At 38.6% G+C, this 5354-nt stretch overlaps 1 pseudogene; it reads right to left on the reverse strand.

Annotated features, from left to right (window-relative positions):
* Positions 1–352: 352 nt before the first annotated feature.
* Positions 353–3570, reverse strand: LOC112504194 (annotated as a pseudogene).
* Between the last annotated feature and the right edge of the window lie 1784 nt (positions 3571–5354).

The following is a 5354-nucleotide window of genomic DNA, read 5'->3' on the forward strand; positions in this document are numbered from 1 at the left end:
GGGTGAAAAAGTGAGTATAAAGGGGGCAGCTTAGCTGTGATTATGAAGTCAGGTGAGAAGCGTTATGCAATAGAGAAGTCAGCTAGTGCACTATTTTGGTCATTTAGTATTTTAAGACTTTAAKACTTTTGCTAAATTTGATCAATGAGATAGTATAGATTAAAGGCATATAAGATGTAAAATTTTACCTTTGAAGTTTGCAAGAATTCCAAACTTCGACATTATGAAATCAATTGTGTTTACCCAARTATAACTATTGGCGATTTTCTTGGCCAGTTATCATTTATTGAACAAGAAAATGAACACTCGGATCCAAACATTGGGATGTGTCGTATTCTAYTGAAACAAAATCTTCCATCTATATTGATCGATCTTCTTCAGACTATGGCCAACTTCATCTCCGTCTTCATTTTGTTCTATTAATAACTCTGTGCGTCAATTCTACAAGTGCCCGCCTTGATCTTTGAACATCCTCATCGTCGTTTTCCGGCAGCRAATCAATTGCAGCCGACGCWAGGCTTGCATGCTTTGCTGCTAGTTCCCTTGTTCTTTGTATTCCGTGACTTTTACCAAGATACTCGAGAGCCTGTATCAATTACCCAAAAATCATTCACGAATATTACTTGTTAAATGTCGAGATTGAGAATCAAATGTTGGCATTCTTATCCCTATACCTAGGCTCAACCCTTATACTAGTCCCGTGAAAATTGCAAAGTTCGACTTGGTAACCADAATATCCAACAAAATAAAGAAATCTTGCAAACCCAAATCAATATCATCAATTTCTTTGTGATGATGGAGAACTCTCCAAGAAAGGAAATGTTTGCAATTTTCATATGACTTCTCAAAAAGGGTTATTTTTCAACTAGAAATACATTACATATTCGGGTTTGGGGCATACAGTTTATGCAGTACTATCAACTGTATATATATGACCAGCAATCGTATGTTATGCATAGTGACAGAGACTTACAAGATCCACATTGGCAGGGTCGTCTAATCCCTGGTCAACAACTGAGCGTAGTTCTGGGAACTCCTCCATTGCATATAATATTGGAGTTGTGACAATTCCCTGCAAAAATGAGCTATCAGAACATAAAACAATCTGCAGCAAATGCCATAGTTCTGTAAAAGGAAAAAGAAACAATCTAAATTGGTAATAATATTGTTCCTGACTGTTAATCAACTTTTGCTTTATTTGCCCAAAGGAATGTATCATGCCTCTAAAACATAAAAAGAATATGCCAACAAAGTGAGTTGATTACATGGCGAATATTAGATAATGAGCCCTTTCGAAGAGATGATGATGTGCCTGTGAAATCAAGAACATCATCGATTTACTGGAACGCCAAACCCTGCAGGAAAGAGAAGATGATGAGTCAGAGTTACAATTATATTGGCCAGTTCGAGAAATATGCCAATAGACAATGCATCACCATTAACCACATTGTTGGCAAGTGATTCATATTGACCCTTGATAACATTAAAATATCAGTTCATTGAACTTCAAAAAATTCATTTGCTTCTTCGTTTAAGAAAAMAAGCATGAATGTTACTCAAAATTATACTCATGAGTCATGTCCGTTTGGTAAATGGCTTTCCAAAACGAACCACATGTTATGCTTCGGAAAATTATCTATAACATACGACAACTACATTCTTGATGCTTACAGACTAGATTTTTCTCGTACTCGTATGCCAACATAGACACCTCTGCAGTTTGCCCAGTAAGAAGGGCAATGGATTTGCAGCTGTTTGATATCAGAGATGCAGTCTTGTAGTATGTCTTCTGCAAATAATAATCCATACTGCAATGGCAAAAATTTAATCAAACCGAAAAATTGAAAGAGAAGTATGTGCAACCTCAAATACTAACATTGTGAAACAGTCCATCAACGATCACAAAGGTATTAACTTTGACAACATATGAATATAAGGCTGGAATGTTTACGATCTTCTACCTTCACTTCATGCCTAGACAGCGATATTAACTCACCACCAACAAAATGTGCCTTTTTAAGACGCACAGCCGTCCTAATAGAGTATTTCAAGACTTTAAGTTCATAGAACTAAAGTTCAGCATCCTATCTCAAGCGTTACAATAAGTTGTTATATAGGCCACCTAACAAGTTTAGGCACCTTTCAACAGTGTCCTATAAAAGCTAATAGGGCAATTTCACTAACATTGTGAAACAGTCCATCAACGATCACAAAGGTATTAACTTTAATAACATATGGATATGAGGCTGGAATATTTACGATCTTCTACCTTCACGTCATGCCTAGACAGCGATATTACACTGACCACCAACAAAATGTGCCTTTTAAGACACACAAATGTCCTAATAGAGTATTTCAAGACTTTAAGTTCATAGAACCAAAATTGAGCGTCCAATCCCGGACGTTACAATAAGTTGTTATATATGCCACCTAACAAGTTTAGGCACTTTTCAACAGTGTCCTATAAAAAGCTAATAGGGCAATTTACTTTTTATGTCATATTAGTTTCACAAACTTCGTCCATATAATTTGTCAAGTCGCTTTACTTCGTCCTAACAACTTATTGTAACACCTTCAGATAGAGCACACAGTTTTTGGTCCTATAAACTTAAAGTGTAGTTAAGTACTCTGTTAGGACGCCCAAGGCTGGTGGTGCATCCTATAAGACCCACTTTGTTGTAATAGATTAAACTCTCCAATGCAGATTACACCACTAGAGAATTAGCATACCTACAACGCTGTTGTTGCTATTAGTAATACAACCTGCAACAAGATGCTCCACTGCTGTTGCTATTAGTGATACAACCTGCAACCAATAGTGGAATTTAATGAACATTTGTAAACAACCATGTTAGAAGATGCAAGGAAGTCGCATGCATAAAGACATAAATAAATGGATACCTCTGTGTTTTTTAAAGAGGCAAGTGTGATACAAGCTCTAGAAAGCAAGAAATTTCCAGCCAATACTGCAAGCTGCATCATGAAAAGAGCAGTAGTATTTTAGTGGTAATGAAGGCAGTCTAGTTGATATGCATCATTAATTGCTCATGCAAATATTCCCATACTGAGTGAAATACTACTACAAGCAACATTTTCTTCTGAGAATAGACAATTGTGAATATGTAGATGCATCACATGATATGATATCAACCCAAACATCAAAACTTCAAGGTCAGGCACGGGGTTAAAGTCTTACAAGAGAGAAGTGGGTAGAGTATACTAGTTGGTGTGAGGAAAAAGTAAATGCATCAAAGTTAAAGCCATGCCGCTAAACAATCCAAGCTGCCTCATTTAGTTGAACCAAAAACCAAAGTACATTATTAGTGAACTCTATTAAGTCGTCAACTGTTAGACATGGTGTCACGCTTTCCAGGCACAATCACAGGAATAATTAGACACAAGATATGGCAACCATATTATGGTAATATAGGAACTATATTACTAACATAATAGAATTAGTCCATAATAAGGAGCTGGGAAAAGAACATATGTTGAATTTGATAATAGACGATAGGAAACCGATTTTTATGGAGTACCTACCTCTAGAGAGTAGGTATATTTTCCATTCATTTGGTAATTGTGCATCTGTATCCAATAGATCTTCTTATGGTCCCAATCAAATTGGTATCAAAGGCTGCTTCTGGGTCATGGCAGCCTAGAAGGATGAAGAATTCGAAAAACTAGAGATAAGAGGATGAAGAAGTCCGGTCAACCATGGTGGAGAAAGTTCAGGGATGAAGAAAAAGGTTGAAGCTGGATTCTTGTCCATGAAGCAGATGCTGAATATATAGGAGACACATACTACACAAAGGACACCACCTGCAACAATGATGGATGAAGGGGAAACTGGTGAGAAAAGCAAAACCTGAGAGAAAGGGAAGGGAGTGGGAATGGAAAGCGAAGGGGGAGCGAAGCCAGGGTGGCCAAGTCATGCCCTAGACGGCGGCAATGTCGACAGCCAACCTAGACAATGATTGGGAGCTGGGACCAGGATATGGGTGATCATGATTTAAGCAAGAGAGAAGGTGGGGCAGCAACAGAGGCCATGGTGTTTTTCAGCAAACGGCGCTGGGGGCACATGGGGAAATAACAGGGAGAAACAAGGTGGCAAAGGCTGGCTGCATGGGGTCAAGTGCGGCGATGAAAAGTATCATGAAGGCGAGACATGGAAGAGAAAGAAGGCTGTTATGGAGGGAGAGTGTTGTGTCCTTTGTGGGCCTCAGGGTAGGCCCAATTTTGGATGAAGACTTATTCATGGGCTGGAAGAAAGGCTTATCTTTTGTCCGCATGAGAAGGTGGAGAGAGACTGAATAATGGGCCAGCAGGGGTAAGGGAAGGCCCAAGAGGGAAAGCTTTTCATTTGATCCATGAGGCCCAACGCAGTAGAACAAAGCCGAAGACTTGGCAAGGATGACATGTTTCAAGGGGTCCACAAGTTAAGTGAGTAAAATACTACAATTTTGACCCTCATGACGAGAAGATATACCAGAGGAGAATTTGGAACAGACACAATTACAAAGGGGGAATTAAGTAGATTTACAAGTAATCCCAGTAGTCATCACTGGCAAGCTATAAGGCGGGTGCCAAAATATTTAAGGAAAACCAAGGACTATGGTTTGTCATATATGGGATTTCCTTCGATTATTTATGGGTACTCTGATGCAAGTTGGATTACCAATTTTGAAGATCACTCATCCACAAATGAATGGGTGTTCCTACTTGGAGGAGGAGGAATTTCATGGGCCTCTAAAAAGCAAACTTGCATCACAAATTCAACAATGGAATCTGAATTTGTAGTTCTATCTGCTGCTGGGAAAGAGGAAGAATGGCTAAGAAATCTTATCTATGAGATTCCTTTGTGGTCAAAACCAATCTCACCCATTTCTATACACTGTGATAGTGTTGCAACTTTGGCAAAAGCATTTAGTCAAGTGTATAATGGAAATTCGCAACATTTGGGTGTTAGACATAGTATGGTACGTGAGCTGATCACTCATGGGATTATCTCTGTTGCATTTGTTCGATCATAACAAAATCAGTTGATCACTTGACTAAAGGATTAGCTAGGGACTTGGTAAATAAGTCAGCTATAGGGATGGTGACAGGCTAGGATCGTTCGCATATTCCTAGTGGGCAGAATGTCCGCACAATGTCGGTGCAAGTATACGCCGACACTATGATCGCTTGCAAGTAATAAAGTGGTACAAAGTACCGAGATCGTTCCCACAGAGAAGGTATGATTGAGATTTAGAGATTTAGAGATTTAGAGATTTATCATGAGCTTCTTGCACGAGTTTCGAGATGTAAAAAAAACTTTTGATTTTTTTTTGTTTATAAAAAGACTGAAATAGGAC

The sequence above is a fragment of the Cynara cardunculus genome, unplaced genomic scaffold, assembly GCF_001531365.2.
Source record: "Cynara cardunculus var. scolymus isolate 2C unplaced genomic scaffold, CcrdV1 Un_Scaffold_4869, whole genome shotgun sequence".
NCBI lineage: Eukaryota > Viridiplantae > Streptophyta > Magnoliopsida > Asterales > Asteraceae > Cynara > Cynara cardunculus.